Source organism: Dama dama, chromosome 25 (assembly GCF_033118175.1).
Source record: "Dama dama isolate Ldn47 chromosome 25, ASM3311817v1, whole genome shotgun sequence".
NCBI classification, from domain to species: domain Eukaryota; kingdom Metazoa; phylum Chordata; class Mammalia; order Artiodactyla; family Cervidae; genus Dama; species Dama dama.
Window position 1 is genome coordinate 42,273,231 of NC_083705.1, and position 18,129 is coordinate 42,291,359.

Here is an 18,129-nt window from a genome sequence, read left to right on the forward strand (position 1 = left end):
ACTGGAGAGTAGCTTTTTCGTTTCATTTCTAGCAGCTTTTTCATTTCTTCATAAATTCTAAGGGAAGTCAAGACTGCATAGGAGTTAAGTCGCAGACCCTGGACCTACACTTCCTGGCTTTGAAACCTGGCTTTGCCATTTATTAGCTCTGTGATGTTAATCAGTTGCCTCAACTTCTTAAACTGCAAAAAGGAGATAATAATGCAAGTTCTAACCCACAGAAATATTACAAGGGTTAAGTAAATTAATGTCTATAAAGTGTTTAGAAAAGAGTCAATTTTAAAAAGCCATAAAAGTTAAATAATAGATACCCATGTATCCTGCATCAAGCCTCAGGGAATAAAAATTGCTATCATGACTGGAGTTCTCTTTTATTTATTCCTCTTATTTCTCTCAAAAGAAACCTCCATCTTGAAATTGAGATTTATCATCTCCAAGCCCCTGCCTCCTGAGAAATCTGTACGCAGGAAGCAACTGTTAAAATTGTACATGGAAAAAAAAAAATTGTACATGGAACAACAGACTGGTTCCAAATCAAGGAAGGAGTACATCAAGGCTATATATTGTCACCCTGCTTATTTAACTTATATGCAGAGTACATCATGGGAAATGTTGGGCTGGATGAAGCACAGGCTAGAATCAAGATTGCTGGGAGAAATATCAATAACCTCAGATATGCAGATGTCACCACCCTTATGGAAGAATTCGAAAAAGAACTAAAGAAACTCTTGATGACAGTGAAAGAGGAGAGTGAAAAAATTGACTTGAAACTCAACATACAGAAAACTAAGATCATGGAATCCAGTCCCATCACTTCATGGCAAATGGATGGGGAAACAATGGAAACAGTGAGAGATTTTATTTTCTTGGGCTCCAAAATCACTGCAGATGGTGACTGCAGCCATGAAATTAAAAGACACTTGTTCCTTGGAAGAAAAGCAATGACTAACCTAGACAGCATATTAAAAAGCAGAGATATTACTTTGCCAACAAAGGTCCGTCTAGTCAAAGATATGGTTTTTCCAGTAGTCATGTATGGATGTGAGAGCTGGACGATAAAGAAAACTGAGCACTGAAGAATTGATGCTTTTGAACTGTGGTGTTGGAGAAGACTCTTGAGAGTCTCTTGGACTGCAAGGAGATCCAACTGGTCCATCCTGAAGGAAATCAGTCCTGAATATTCATTGGAAGGACTGATGCTGAAGCTGAAACTCCAATACTTTGGCCACCTGATGTGAAGAACCAACTTATTAGAAAAGACTCTGATGCTGGGAAGATTGAAGGCTGGAGGAGAAGGGGTCAACAGAGGATGATATGGTTGGATGGCATCACTGACTCGATGGACATGAGTTTGAGTAAACTCCAGGAGTTGGTGATGGACAGGGAAGCCTGACATGCTGCAGTCCACAAGATCGCAAAGAGTCGTACACAACTGAGTGACTGAACTGAAGCATTTTTATATTCATTTATATGAATAGTTGTATCTCTTAAGTAATGCATAATTTTATTTTTTATATTTTAAACCATATGTAAATACTTTGTGCTTTATGTATTTATCTGTTCTTTGTTCTGCTTACTTAATTCATCTGTGTTGATATAAGCAGTTCTGGGTCATATATCCAAGTCATTCCTATTATTGTTAGAGTATTCCCAATGGATGCCTGCACCATGATTTATTTATCTGCTCTCCTGTTGGTAGTCACTTAAGTTGTTTCTACTATTTGCTATTCTAGGCATTCTTAGACATATTTCTTAGCAAATGAGCTAGAGTTCTATGCTGATTTAGAAGTGAAATTTCTGAGGTTTAAGGTAAGCTTGTTTTCAACTTTACTTGATATTTTAAAAATTATTATTTTAAGGTTATTGGCACTCAGTGGTTAAGACTTCATGATTTCACTGGAGGGTTTGAGCCCTAGTAGGGAAGCTAAGATCCCACATACCACACACTGAGGTCAAAAAACATAACAAAACAAAAAACTAGTCTTTTAAGATATTTAGACAAAAATCATGTTATCATCAGTACTACTGATGATAGTGCTAACTATTACTGCAAGTCCTTTCACAGATTCACCTGTTTAATCCTTACAACAACACTATGTAGGATGTTATTTCCCTAAATTTACTGAGGGTAAGTTCAGCAATTCTCATATCTCACAATTGGATTCACACCTAGATATACCAGTTCCAGTAAGTAAGTGAAAGTCACTCAGTCATGTCCGACTCTTTTCGACCCCACGGACTATTCAATCCATGGAATTCTCCAGGCCATAATGCTGGAGTGGGTAGCTTATCCCTTTTCCAGGGGATCTTCCCAACCCAGGGATTGAACCCAGGTCTCCCAATTTGTGGGTGAATTCTTTACCATCTGAGCCACCAGGGAAGTCAAAGAATACTGGAGTGGGTAGCTTATCCCTTCTCCAGCAGATCTTCTCAACCCAAGAATTGAACTGGGGTCTCCCGCATCATAGGCAGATTCTTTACCAGCTGAGCTAATAGGGAAGCCCCCAGTTTCAGAGTTGTGCTAAATGAAAATGCTGCTGCTGCTAAGTCGCTTCAGTCGTGTCCAACTCTGTGCAACCCCGCAGATGGCAGCCCACCAGGCTCCCCCGTCCCTGGGATTCTCCAGGCAAGAGTACTGGAGTGGGCAGCCATTGCCTTCTCCGAAATGAAAATGAGATAAACAAAAAGCCAAGAAATTCTGACCGAAAAGTTTCACAAAGCATATAGCAAGGTTTAATTGCAGGAGATGAGACTTCATATAATCCAGTTTGACCTCATCTTAACTAATCACATTTACATAGGCCTTCTTTCTAAGTAAGACCCAGTCTGAAGTTCCAGGGTAGACATGAATCTTATGTGGGGGAACACTATTCAACCCAGCAAAGGATTCCCTCTATCACCTGTGGCCAAAGAGAAGAATCCAATCTACTTTCCACAGAGCGAGCCTTCTGATAGTCAGAAAGAGCTCTACTATACATTGATTTCCACTCCTGACCCCTGGCCATATGTGCCCAATTCAATCAGGCCATGTTGGCTGAGCACCCAGTAGTTCTAAGTCACCAAGAAAATTTCCTTGCTATCCAAGCAGCCCTACCCTGGACACCCTTTCATTTGCCAATGTCTTTCACATGAAGGAGTATCTACAGATATTGGACAGACCAGTACAGAATCCAGTAAACCCTAAGAGTTGTCCTAACCACTATTGTATGATTGGGTCATGACTAAATAAGCCATATGTTCTAGATCATTCAAGAAAGTTGAGTAATAGTTCTAGCTCTGTCTCCAACTTTGTAAGCAGAAGTAAATCAAGGTTTCTGTACTTAAATTTCTTAACCTTTAGAAAAAGAAATGCTTGCCCTAACTTGTTTGACAATGGTGTTGTGAGAACACTCATCAGATTGGTACAAAACACTCAGATAAAAATGAACAGGAAGAATGTGACTAGACAACCACAATGCAATGGAATTTAATTGTCTTTTATGCCATGGGGTCCTTGGATTATCCAGTGAAATCTATGGTTCACCTCCTTAGAAAATGCACATCAGCATGGGTATATGCATATTAAGTATATGCACATGCATATTAAGTTTCAGAATAATTAGGGAAAAAATTACCCTGGAGTCCAGACACAGTTTCTCATCATTCTTTAATTAAGAGGTGATATTGAACCTGAACATTAAATGAGTATAACAAATAGTATTCCTCCTTGTTTCACAAGTGGTTGCTCCAGTTTAGAAATGAGGTTACTAAGCCAACCCAGGAACCCCAGCACAACATGTGGCCATAGTTGGAGCAGAGTGGAAATTTTTTTGTATTGAATTGTCTGCAGATCTCCAAAATGAAAGAGGTTGGTGCCCATTTTCATATTTCCTGCCTCCCCCTCTCCCCTTTAACATCCCCATTTCAGCAGAAATTCACTCATCTCTCTCTGAGAGGATGAAACTGATCCATTAAAGTAATCCTCACTAATTTGCTAGAAAATCAGGGTCTAGGATTAGCCAAGGGGTCAGTCAGGAAAATTCACTGCAGTCAGAGGAGCATCATTATATAAACACATGATTTACTAGTAATAGAATTTCTGATATTGGTGGTGGAAATAATTTGGGAAAAAAGCACCTTTCCTGTCCCCTCAAATAATGTATTTTTTACATAATTTTTACATAATTTTATGTCCCCGAGAAAGGCAAACTACTCCAGTATTTTTGCCTGAAAAATTCCATGGATGGAGGAGCCTGGTGGACTACAGTGCATGGGATCACAAAATAGTCGGACACAACTTAGTGACTGAGCATGCATGCACAGTATCTATATAATCTCAAAACCACCCAAAGGAATATATATAACTTCTTCTCCCAGGAATGTACATAGCTTCTTTGTCTTCCCACCAAAAGCCAAAATGGGAAGGGAAGACAGGGCATGCTCATTTTATACATAAGAAAATTGAGTCTTTTAGAAATTAGAAAACTTGCAGACATTTGCAGTTTAGTAGGAGATGGAGCCTGGACTTTACTCAAGATCTGATCTTAAATCTCACATTTCTTTGCTATATCAGAAAAACAATTGTATACATAAAATATAGTTTCAATTTTCAAATGGCCTCTTTGAAGGCAAGATGTAAAATGACTTCAGGGATAGTAGAGGACCATCCCAGGAGTCAGAGGTCCTACAATCTTCTCTTTTTATGAGTAACCTTAAACTGGGTGGGTGCAGGGCAGAGTTGACAATCACCTCCACTTGCTCAAAAATAAGAAAAAATTCTTTCCCTGCACTAATGGGTGCATAAGATCTATTTAACACTAGCCAGTGCATTTCACTCCACAGTGTCAGGGTTGGAAATGCAAATACCTGGGTATAGGTGCATGCAAATGGCTAATATCAGGTCTTCCTCTGAAAACAAGTCTTGATAGGAGGCAGCAGAGAGAGAAGTCACCACCAGAACCAGGATACCACCTGAGGATGCAGAGAGTCAAGGGGAGGGAGAAAGGGCATATCTAATCCAACTGGTCCATCCTAAAGGAAATCAGTCCTGAATATTCATTGGAAGGACTGATGCTGAAGCCAATACTTTGGTCACCTGATGCAAAGAACTGACTGATTTGAAAAGACCCTGATGCTGGGAAAGATTGAAGGTGGGAGGAGAAGGGGATGACAAAGGATGAGATGGTTGGATGGCATCACCGACTCAGTGGACATGAGTTTGAGTAAACTCCAGGAGTTGGTGATGGACAGGGAAGCCTGGCGTGCTGCAATCCATGGGGTCACAAAGAGTCGGACACGACTGAGCGACTGAACTGAAATGAAGAGACCAACAGCACAGGCTTCCTCTCACCCTCACTGTTTTCCCTCGACACACAGTTCTCAGGGCTCAGAGAGGAACAAACTGAGTGTCTTCTGACCACAGGAGAAAAACGGTGTTTCTCAAAGAGGGTCCCCAAGACCACAGCCTCCAAATGACCAGGAAGAGCTGGTTAAACATGCAGATTCGCATGTACTGCATGCCTCGCCGCCCCCACCAACCCACCCACACACCTTTCCAGGCTCTGCGACTGGGCCCAGGAATTCTCCCTGGAGCAAGTCCCCAGGAGGCATGTGGTGAACAGTAGTTTGAGAATTATTGTTTTAGAGGCCAAAGACGATGAGGAAAACACTGAAGAGAACCCGCTTCTGAATGGCCTTGAGGAAAACACCTCAGAGAAATGCTATTCGATAGGCTTTCTTCTACAACTCTCTTTACTGACCTGAAAAATACTTGGTGTATTTTTTTCGCTATTTTTTTTTTTTTTAACCTCGATGGGTCTTCCTTGCTTTGCACGGGCTTTCTGTAGTTGCAGTGAGCGAGGGCTCCAACCTCTTTGTTGTGGTGCAAGAGTTTCTCATTATGGTGCCTAGGCTCCAGGCGCCTGGGCTGAGAGCTCAGTAGTGTGACTCGCAGGCTCAAAAGCTGTGGCAGAGCGGGCTTAGTTGCTCCACTGTATGTGGGATCTTCCGGGACCAAGGATCAAACTTGTGTCCCCTACATTGACAGGCAGATTCTCATCCACTGCACCAACAGGGAAGTCCATCTGGAGCACATGCTTTTTAATTGTGCAAATCTATGCATATATCCACTGTGTGTGTTAGTTGCTCAGTCATGTCGGATTCTTTACGACCCCATGGGGTGTAACCTGCCAGTCTCCTCTGTCCATGGGACTTTCTATGCAAGAATACTGGAGTGGGTTGCCATTCCCTTCTCCAGGGAATCTTCCTGAGCCAGGGATTGAACCCGGGTCTCCTGCATTGCAGGCAGACTCTTTACCATCTGAGCTACCAGGGAAGCCCATGCACATGTCATCTCACTTAAATGCACACATGTGATCTATAACTATATCTACATAAAGACTCTTTTTATGTTTCCCTTCTAGCAGCTCTCTCCCTATCTCCTCTCCTTGTTTATCCTCACCTCCATTGGGTCCCCAGTAATCTGTACTGCAGTCCAGTATCTGGTCTCCCTGATAACCATATATACAGACTCACACACAAACACACACACTTAAACCTACATAGATGGATGTTGCTTTTTGTATTACTAAAGGAGAAACATATTTTACGTTTTTTTCTATATTTGCTTTTCTCACTCAATACTGCCTAATAGAAATCCTCTCACATTACAAGGTTCAGCTCTAATGTATTCTTTTAAATGGTTGCACATGATTTCAGAGTACAGATGAATCGTAAATTATTCAATCATTCCCTTATTGACAGACGTAATTTTTTCTTAGGTTCCTGCTGCTATGGACACTGCAGCAGTTAACATCTTTGTATTTTTTAGGTATGTTTTACTTCTAGGGTTAGATTCTTGTTCACAGGATAGAGAGTTGTATAAGCATTTGCTACAATAATAATTGATATTAGCATTTTGCAGGATTACACATATTTTTGTTTTTAACAACTTTCTAACTTATTTTCCAAATAAGGTGGTATTTTAATGTATAATTCACATGAGAACTCTTTCCCTTTACAACTTCTCATTATAAAAATTTATATTATTAGCAAAATGTAATAAGCTATGTAGATCTATCATATGGAATTTTAAAATGTTTTTCACATTACATCATTCCAGCTTTTCCAGGAACAATTGCGTTTCACTAGTGTTTCGCATCAAAAGCAAATAACAAATATTGAGTTCTGAGGTGCTATACAGGTGCTGGAGCAGGAAATGGCAACCCACTCCAGTATTCTTGCCTGCAAAATTCCATGGACAGAGGAGCCTGGTGGGCTACAGTCCATGGGGTCACAAAGAGTTGGACACGACTGAGCATGCACGCCACACACATACGGGTATAACCAAGAAAGCAAACAAAAGCTACCAACAAAGCAAAACAGAAGTAGCCTGCCTTCAGTGAGACTATCCTCCACATATTTTGGATTTTAGATAAAGAGATAGATGATACGGAGAACTCTCCAATATTTGCCCTGCCTTGCCAACAGCCAAATCTGATAGGGCCAGTTTATCTGCATTTATGAAGGTGCAGAACAAGTGAAGGTCAAAGAACATTTTCTGGGAACAATAACTATTCTTTTCCTTTTTTTTTTTTTTACAACACTGAGGAGGAGAGGAAAAAAAGAGGTGACCTTGTTAGAGTCACAGACTTCAACCAGTCCTTGTTTGATTAGAATATCTGGAAGCATCCAGCAAGGCACCAAGGTGCACAGATGGCTTACCCATGGCCAAGTCTAAAGAACCATTTACAATTCGTGAGACATGGCAGGATGCAAAATGGAATGTTTAAGGAAGATGAGAACAGTAAGGAAGGAGATAGAAGAGGGCCACGAGAAAGAAGAGAGAAAGCCTTAGGTCTGTGAGTTGAAAGGGGGAAAAAGCCAGCTTAATTATGGAAGAAAAGACACATACACATAGGATAGCTCACACAGGCAGAGTTGCTGTGGAAGCACATTCCAGGAAAATCTTAAGAGATTACTTTAATAATAAACCATGCATTCTTCAGCAAGCCATCACGAGATTAACTACCCCTTTCCTTAGCTGGGAACAGTCGTCAGTTTAGGGTTTTTTTTTTTTCTTCCTTCTCCCTCCCAAGCAGCTTTTGTGCAAGGAGAGTCATGCAAGGACCATAGCTTTTTAAGCACTGCACTCAAGTTTCCTCACCTTAATTTTCCAAACATTCATTTCAGGAATGATAAGAAAATACCACGGCTTAGGCATGGTTACCATCTGGGTGGGCTTGGGTGTGATTCTCCAGCTGCGAGTCTGTTCATTTTAGATCCACTGAAAAACCAACAGCTTCCTTGGGACAGGGGACTCTGTCCTACCAGGGATAAAAAGGGTTATGTTTATTTTCATTCTTTGCTCTGTCTTTTTTTCTTTCTTTCTTAATGTGAGAAGGACACTGAATTACTGCCAGAAGCAATATCAGAGCCCTAGAAATATAAAAACACACTTCAACTCAAATCAGAGTTCTCTACTGTCGACTCAAGATTTCTGTATGAAATGATAGAGCTGTCCACTTGAAGCTGTATGTATGAGCCCACTGCTCAAAAACGAACTGTTTTCATCAAAATCTTCTCTTGAAACTGCAACTCATGGCAAATGAAATCATTTTCTCTGGCTTCTTAGACAAATCCCTTCCATTTGGTGGAGTAGAGCAAACATAAGTCAACATTTCTTGATAAGAGTCAATTTAAAAAAAATAGATGTGGGTGGTCACTTCTGAGAAAGTGTTACATAGTGAGGTTAAAAGAGAGAATCTTTTTTTCCCCCCTCAAATTATCAAAGCCTGTATGTGCCTGAAATCAGCTGTCATTTTTCTAACTACTTAGCTTTGGGAAATGAAACTAACCTTCTGCACTCTTGGATCTTAGAAATAAAGCACCAGGTCCTAAGATATACCAGAATTAAAGTTCTCTGCATAAAAGTTATAAACAGTCCCAAGACTGAATTTTATATACCTCTTGTCATTCACACAAAGTCATTTTCTTAATAATAGTAAATTACCTCAGAGGAATATTGAAAGCTGTCAGCACCGCCCTCCCTTCCTCTACCTCCCCAGATGTGAGGAGGTGAGACAGGTGGCAGAAACAGTAAAGGTCAAAAGAGGCAGTGTTCTCATTGTTACCGGCTTTTGCTGCTCTGCACCCCTAGCTCCTAGGCTGTTCCAAGTCTGACCTACTTGAGAGTAGGGACTGTCACTCACACTGATTTGTCCCAAATTACACAGTGGCTTTGCAGTCGGGGCTAAGCTGGAACCACAAAATACATCCTTGGTGTCCCATGAGCCCGATTTGAACCCCCAGTTTCCAGAGATAAAATGCAAATCCAGTGTGTGTTGCTTACTGAATAAAATCAATTACCCCCTCCCATCCAAGTCACAGTTTAGTATTTTCACATTTACTACACACTGGAGGCGCCAGTGGTAAAGAGTCGTCCTGCCAATGCAGGAGATGCAAGAGACATCAGTTCAGTCCCTGGGTGGGGACGATCCCCTGGAGAATGGCATGGAAACCCACTCCAGTATTCTTGCCTGGAGGACTCCATGGACAGAGGAGCCTGGTGGGCTACAGTCTACAGGGTTGCAAAGAATTGTGCACTACTGAGCACGCATGCCAAACACTGTCTCAGACTTTTAAAAAAAGGAAGGAAACAGACACATTTTCACAAGCATAATTTCATAATTCTTAAAAAGCAACAAAGCTTCTGGGGATGTTTTACAATTGTTCATGATTTTAAAATATGGGAAAGATGAATCCCCAGCTTGTTAAGGTCCACTAAGATACAACTATGGAATGCCTTCTACTGCTAAGTACTGCGTGTCAATATTTTCAGTTTTTTCTATTCTTTTTTTTTTTTTCTTTCTTTCTTTCTTTTGGCCAAGCCAGGAGACTTGTGAGATCTTAGTTCCCCCACCAGGAATCTAACCTGTGACCCCTGCATTCAAAGTGGAGTCTTAACTACTGGACAGCCAGGGAAGACCCTTTGCAAACATTTTATTTCTCATATTTCCGATTTTTTCTTAGTGGTATAGGAAACGCTATGGAAATCAGATAAAGTCATATTAAGTGTCTACACAGGGATGACCATACAGTGGGGAAAGCCAGTATATAATCCCTGTTTACATCAAATATATAGCTTACTTAGATAAGTTATATAGCCCTGCACATTTTTGTTTGTTTCAATTTCATAGAGAGTATTGTTTTATATGTGCATATACAGGATTATACTTGACACATAAATGCAGTGTGTTTTACATATACACACAGATTACCCACCAATTTACATATACACACAGATTACCCACGTCTGCCCTGAAAGACAAACGAAATCCTTTAACCGGGGTGGGAGTGCGATGACACGTGCAACTCTCGAGACAGCAGATTCTGAGCTAGCATCCACCGCCTCTAGCCAGGAAAGTCAGGAGTAAAGGCAGCCCTTTGTTCCAAGGGCCCCATCGGGTTCGGATGACATGGGACGCCACATCACTGGAAGCGGCAGTCCAGAGAAGGAATTTTTGAGATGAAGGTCGCTGGGTCCCACCCCTTTCCTGCGGGGTTTCCCTTTCCTGTCCTTAAGCGCACCCTCCCCGGTCCCTTGCCTCAGCCCCGCGAGCCTGGGCTGCAGACGGCGCCCCGACTCCCTACTCCTCCCCTTGGCCGGGCTCGGGGCGATCGCCCTCCGCTGGTGGGGCTCCCCGCTCCCCGGAGCCGGCTACTTTGCGCGGCCCCAGCTCGAGTTAATAAACAGTTAAGTTTGGAAGACTCAGCAGACACGTTGAGGGGGAGTTACCCAACCCAGGCAGCAAAAACATCCCGGCGCATTCCTGGGGCGTCCAAAGCTGCCAGCATCTGATTAGAACCATATCTCGCCGGGAGTGGCCCGCGGCTCCGAGGCTCCCGGGCCGGCGGCTATTTAAGCGCGGCAGCCGTGTGGGCAGCGCGGCAGCCTGGAGGCTCGGGCACGGAGGAGTCATGCTCGCATCGCAGAGACGCTAGCTAGACTGTGAGTAGCTTTGGTTCCTTCTTCCCTTTGGCCCCATTTTTTGCGACCTCCCTCCCTCCTTTGCTCTTTTCCTCTCCTGGGATGCAGAACTGGGACTGTTGGACTGTCTTATTAAGGAGACGGCGTACTTGAGCAGATGGGCGCTTTTGTGGCCTGACATCCGAGGAATGCTTCCACGGAAAGCCTTTACCTTTGGGGTCGGACTCCAGATGTCCAGCTAGTGACATGTAACAAGCGCCTCCCTTGTGTGTGTGTGCGTGTCTGTCTGCTTATTCAAAAGCCCCACTGGCGTGGCCGCTGACCGCCTAATTAACTCCTCCAAGAGTGTTTATTTCTGCCGCTTGACAAAGGCTGGGGACCTGGTTTGTACCCACGAGAAGCTTTTTCCCAGTGACTGACAACGTGTGGCGTTAAAATGTGAACTTTGTCTTACACCCGCCTTCTTAAGAAAGTATCTGCCTAAGAGACTGAACAAACTTGTTTGAAATCCTCCGGGGATTTAAAAGGTGTTTGCCTGCTTGCTGTAAGCTAGAAAGATTAAGGAAGAATTTTAGGAAAGGGGGGAAAAGAATGAATGGGTTAACAGCGTGGAGCCCCAGTCAGCATAGCGGGTTTCATAGCATGGAGCTGACTGTGTTATTTGTTCCTTCCCTCTAGACTTAATTCTTAGCCCGGAATTCAGGTCCGCAGTCAGTTTTAGCAGGGAGCCCTTTGAGTCCAAAGGGAAATCTAACTGGATTAAAAATGCTTAAAGAATCTGGATGTTATCTCCACCCCCACCTTATCCTCTTTTTTTTTTTTTTTTTTTAGTTTGTGTTTGGAAGGAAGAGAGGAGCTCTGTAAAATGAGAAGAGCAGAAATCAGCTTCCAGACACATGGAAAGACTTAAAAATTCTGAAGGGGCGACTTCATGAATAGTAAATGTTGTTATTGCACTATAAAGTGACTTAATGAAAAAATTTCTGGCCCTAATCAGACAAAGCAGGGGAGTGGGGGTAGAAGGAGGTGAGACAGAAGTAACTCAAATAGAAGGAATGGCTGAGGAAAAGAAAGCTGCAAAAAAAAAAAAAAAAAATGCCTTCGAGATGCCCGATAAGGCTCTCGAAATGGCTTTGATGGGATTTTAATTGATCTTCCTGCAGGCTTGAGGTTGGCTCCCCACACACGAGCGTCTCCTGGCTATTGGCGAGGGAAAAACTAGCTGGGAATGGCGTAGCATGACAGCTACCAAAAGGCTTGTCTTCCCTTCTCTGGGTCACCTCTACCTGGCTTCTTAAATCAGCAGCCAGACCTTGGTTAGGCTACTCTCTCTGGGCCTGGTGCCCACCCTACCTCTCTCCAGGTTCTGACTCTTCTTCTCTGAGGGGAGATGGGCTTCCACGACACTGTAAGAAAGTTTGTTGCCATGAGAATTCACCCCTTTTGGTTGAAGTGCTAGGTATGTGGCTACACCTAATACAATGTGCAATCTTGTCGGAAAAGCACGAAGGAGGAGGCCTGGTGGTTTTCTTTCCAGTGTGTAGTTCTGGGACAGATTAGTTCTAAATCCCTGTCAGTCCCTTCCTAAGGCAGACTGGATTCTTTTTCCTGTTGATGATGAATAAGTTCATTTTCCCTTCCCTTCCCACTCCCAGCTCTCTTCCTTCTTATCCAAATGGATGCCCTAGAAATCAGTCCTTCTCACGCTCTACCCTCCTCCATTTTAAAATAGAAGGTAGAGGACTGTCTCCCAGCTTCGAGCTCTGACACATAGGTAGCCCCCATTCTGGTGGTCTTAGACACACCTGATTTTCTCCTGAGGATGTGAGAGAGGGAAGGGGGTCCCATTGCTTGTTCAAGGCCTTGCCTCATTGTTAAGGGCAGAAATTAGGATCTGCATTTCCACTCAAGACCTTTTAATAATTGTGGATTCAACTAAAAGTCCAAATTCCTGTGCCTTAGGCTTGCTCCTTGCTTTGCCTGAAAGGTCGAATGATGTTCAGCCACCTTGTTTGGGTTGAACAGAATTGATTTTGAGACGCTTGTTGGCATGCAGGGACCCCAGGAAGGGGCTGTCCAGCTGGTTGGGGTGACCCTTATTTTCCTGCTCAGCCATGCCTCTGTTACCTGGGGATTTACAGAGAGGAAAACCGAAGCCTTGGTCATGGCTCCTGGTCAGTAGGAGGCTTTGTGGAGACGTGGACTCTTGGTGGTACAGCCAGTAAGTGCTGTTTTATTTCTCATCCTACCCTCATATGTCTGTAAACCTCCACTAGCTACCACAGATATTTTTTACCTGGGTAGTTTCTTTTTTTTTTTTGGCTGCATTATGTTTGTTGCTGTGTGCAGGCTTTCTCTAGTTTTGAAGAATGGGGGCCACTTACTGTTTGTTGCAGTGTGTTGGATTCTCATTGCAGTGGCTTCTCTTGTTGTGGAACAGGGGCTCTAGAGTGTGGGCTCAGTTAGTTGTGGCACATGGGGTTAATTGCTCTGTGGCATGTGGGATCTTCCCAGACCAAGAATCGAACCTGTGTCCCCTGCATTGGTAGGCGGGTTCTTAACCACTGGACCACCAGGGAAGCCATAGTTTTGAAGGTTCCATATGTTTCCCCTCCTCAGTCTTTCCTAACTTGAGGATTTAATCAGGGTTTTTCTTAAAAACAAATCTAAGATACTGAAATACTTAAAAGGCTACCAAAGACAGAGCTCCAAGGTGCTAAGTTGCCCTAAGGATTAGCAGAAAATGCCTCCTCCCCAGGAGAAAAGACTTGAAAGTGGACTGGTTGAGGGAGTTTTGGTATTTTACTAAACACCTAGGGCTCTCTAGGGCTTCTTGGTGGCTCAGAGGGTAAAGCTTCTGCCTGAAATGCAGGTTCAATCCCTGGGCCGGGAAGATCCCCTGGAGAAGGAAGTGGCAACCCCCTCCAGTATTTTTGCCTGGAGAATCCCATGGACGGAACAGCCTGGTAGGCTACAGTCCACAGGGTTGCAGAGTCGGACATGACTGAGCTACTTCACTTTCTTTCTTTCACTTTCTATGGCTCTCTACCCTCCAGGGGCTTCCCTGGTGGCGCAGTGGTAAAGAATCTACATGCCAGTGCAGGAGACACAGTTTCGATCCCTGGGTTGGGAAGATCCCTGCAGTAGGAAATGGCAGCCCACTCCAGTATTCTTGCCTGGAGAATTCCATGAACAAGAGGAGCCTGGCAGGCTACAGCCCATAGGGTCGCAAAGAGTTGGACATGACTGAGCATGCACACACCCTCCAAGCAGAACCAGAATGAGGACTGGCAGTATGAAACACCTGAGGAACAGGATGTGATATCTAAAAATTCTCTGGTGCTGCTGTGTAATTCTAAAGTTGAAGCTGTGCCACTGAATTGCACAGAGGTTGGCCAAAATCACATTTAGCTGAAATAGCTGTAACCCCAGATCTCTGTATTTAAGGGAAACCTAACTCATGGTTATGTATCCTGACCGGATTAATCCTGTGACTCAGAAGGAAAGCAGGCCTTGGAGTCCCCTTCTTCTACAGAGAACACACTGATTTCCTGTGAGGGGAACAAATATGCTGAGAGTGAACACAAAGCGCTGGCCCACAGGCCGTTTCTGCCTCCCACCTAGCTAAGCCAGGGAGTGGTGGCGAGCAAGTGGGTTCTGCAGTCCTGTGACCTCAGTTCAAATCCCAGGGACTGCACTGCTGCCTGTGTGACCTTAAGCAAATTGCATCACTTCTCTGTATTTAAGCTTTCTTATCCGAAGAGAATAATACCTACCCACAGTTTTGCTGGGAAGACTGTTAATCTAATATGCTTAGACTCCTTTATTCCATTGTTTTGTTTTCATTTTGCCTCCTGAATTACATATCTTTAGTGAAAATTAAAGGCAGAATGGGGAATATCTTTGTCAAAGTTGGACACCGCCCATCTACCTGAAAAATGTTAATCCCTTAAGCTCTTCATATGAACAAAGCCAGGGAATTTGCTGTGCTTACACTAAACCAACTGGGAGTTTCTCTCTGTTCTCTGCCTGGAGCTTGCAGTTTGGTTTGGTCAAGCTAATCTCTGGTCTCATTTCAGTCTTTCCCCCCACCCCCAGACTCCCTACAGAGGGGGAGCAGGCCTTCCCCATGAAGTCAGCATTGGAGCAGAAGGAAGGGGGAATGGAGGGACCCCTGTACTAAACTGAGGGACTAGACTAGAAATAAAAAGCCTTCTAAGTACCTAGGGCCCCATACTGTCCTTACCCACAGAGCTGGGCAGGTTGCCATGGTTACTCCCCTTCCCGAATCTTTTTCATACCTTGGAAGGAAGCCTGCTACCTTAAGGTAAGCAAAATCTGAACAAATTGCTTCCTGGTCTAAAAATGGAAGTTACTTTTTTTTCTTAAGTGACATAGAATGTCCTCTCTACCTACCTCATCTTTCCCTTCTGAACTTATTTTAATCCAAAACTTTACTCCTAATTGTCCAACTCCAGCTCATACTTACATCATCACAGTAAAGAAGACACATTAAGACTTATAAAATTTCAGGAACATAAAAGCTGCTGCCTCAATGTAGAAGCAGCCCAGCAGTGTCTCTCTGCAGCTATAAGTTATAACTTAGCCTCTAGGATAGCTAGAGGCAAGTGACCTTTAACTTCTTCAAACTGGTAAGAATTTTGTGTCAACAGAGCAGCCTGAGTGAATGTTCAGCTGCAGGGAAGTTACCAGGAGGCAGAATGTATAAAGGCTGTCACTTAGATATTTAGGTATCCACAAAGGAGAAGGAGCTGCTGGGTTTGAAAGTAAAAATACTGGAAAAGCTGGGTATGAAACATTCTCCAACCTGGAAGAGATTTGGGCAAGGAATTTATGATTGAATGTTTCCTCTGGGTAAAAAGTGATCCCATTTCTCTCTAGCAATGTGTTACTCTGAAACAGATTTAGATCTTTGTGTGACAGGTAAACTGCTGTAAGTTCTCATTTAACAGTTAAATTCATTCATTCTTTCAGTGTTGGACACTTAACTAGAGTGTGTAGTTCACAGCTAGAAAGAACTCATCTCAGACTAACTCTGAGTGTAGTCCCCAGATCAGCTACATTAGCATCACTTGGCAACTTGTTGGAAATGCAAATTCTTGGTTCCTATCCCAGAACCACTAAACCAAATATGAGCAGTAGGGTCCATCCAGCTATATTCCAACAAACCCTTCACATGATCTAAGAGAAACTTTCATAACTCAGTTGTTCAATGGAAAGCATAACAAAGTAACTGAATTCCTACAATCATGGAAATAATAAAGCAAAGTATTTAAACGGAGCTCAGTTTAACTGAATCTTAAAAAGATGAAAAAGCACAGACTCTGACTTTTTCCCTGCTATCTCAAGTTTTGCTTTCTTGATTGTAGGAAAACCAATCTACTCCTTAGTTCTATATTATAACCTTGCTTCCAAATTCTTTTCCCTCTTCTGGAGTTTTAAAGGAACATAATTAATCTCCATTTATTATGAAACTGTCCCAGTTACTTCTTTTTGAAAAAGATTTCAGTAAACTAGATCATTCTTCTTAAGCCAGATGGTTTTCTCTAACCTATAAAACTTTTTATTTTGTTTTTTCATGCCATGCCCAGAGTACAGATGAAGGTCTCTCCATCATGGTAAATGAATCTGTTCCACTTGGTTTTCATAGTGCTTTATGGTTAGTGAAGTACTGTTCTTCTCCCATCTGACTTTCACTTTAAATAACTTAAGGTAGAAACAATATCTCCATTTCTTTGCTCCAGTGTGATCAATAGATATCAGCCTGCCCAAGGTCATTCCAGTAAAGTGGTAGAGTCAGGATAAAAGCATGAATCTTTATGATTAAAATCTTGATGTTTATCAGAATACTTAGTAAATACCTATTATGTGAAGTATGTGGTTAGGCTAGCAATGGAAGAACTCCCAGTGAGTAGAAATCTAGAAGAAAGTCTGAGTTACTTAAAGGAGAGAGAGTAGACCCTAGTCCCGCAGTGGAATGATCGCACTGCTGTTTCTTAGGCATGCTACTCGATGTCTCTGACCCTGAGTCACTTCACTCACCTTGTACAACAGTCCTAAGAGTGACTGGTGTTAATCAGAGAGACTGGTGTTTAGCAGGGGTCACTTCTTAGCTGGAAAGATACAAGGGTGTGATATAGGAGAGAACTGGAACTCTGAAGAAGCAGCAGAGGTTAGTGGTTAAGAACTTGGGCTTTGAACCACAGATGACTGTGTCCGTAGCAACTAAGCTGATACAAATGGTCTTGTTTGTGGTCTTTAAGCAAGCTAAAATCTAGAGATGAATGCATCCAGGCTGCAAACGAGAAGCCCATCTTTCTTACATACTGTGAAACTATTAAACGTGAGGGTCAAGCAAGAAAATGTGGCAACGCTTCATAGACCAGTACAGGCACACAGATGTTAACTCTTAAGGCACCTCTCAAATGTTCTCTGGGCAGGACAGTTGAGTCCTCCTGAGGTTAACATTAATCCATGCCCAAAGAACCGGAAAGTGAAGAATAACTTCATTAATGGATCTGTGGTGGGTGCAGCTGCTCTCCTTGTTCTATTAATAAACATTTCACCCAGTGACCTCACTTATTTTTCATATTTTAAGTGTCCTATTAAGGGACCGAGACCTGTTCTAATATCCTATAATATGTAATGCAGATTCTAACATGCTTTTTGTAACCATTTAGCGCAGCAGAAATAAGCCACATGTGTGTGAATATTTGTCAGAGGGTTCACATAGTCCTGTGAAGATTACTGAACCAGTCTGTCTTTGGGACACAACGTTAATCCTGATGAGAAACATATAACTTAACTTGTTCAGAAATTGGAAAGGTACATATAGTAGGTGCTCAAATCCCTTCAAAGGAAATATCAGCTGTGCTTTACTACATCAGCATTGAGTGGTGGTGGTGTGATTTGGGGGTTTTGTTTTGGGATTTCTTTTTTAAACCTTTGCTTCTGAAGTCAGACATCTCAAATAAAATCCCAGCTTCAAAATAGAAAACAAATATGTAACTGATCAAATAGGCTCTTTTGGCGATAGGTGGTTGACAGTATGGAGATTTAATATTGATTTCTCCCTGGACCAAGGTTCAGCTGTAGCTGAAACTTTTCAGAAGTGTTCAGGTACTTGAATTGAAATGATAGTT

General features: G+C 42.7%; 1 protein-coding gene across 4 annotated transcripts in view; it reads left to right on the top strand.

The window, feature by feature from the left end:
* Positions 1–10,633: 10,633 nt before the first annotated feature.
* The window catches only part of DAB2 (DAB adaptor protein 2), a 56,172-nt gene continuing 48,676 nt past the window's right edge, over positions 10,634–18,129 (top strand). The window contains exons 1-2 of one of the 4 annotated variants that reach the window (XM_061129893.1): positions 10,634–10,987; positions 11,798–11,904. The gene's annotated coding sequence lies outside the window, so the exon portion shown is untranslated. The remainder of the gene's footprint in view (positions 10,988–11,797; positions 11,905–18,129) is intronic. The other 3 variants (XM_061129891.1, XM_061129895.1, XM_061129894.1) reach the window with 3 other exon arrangements.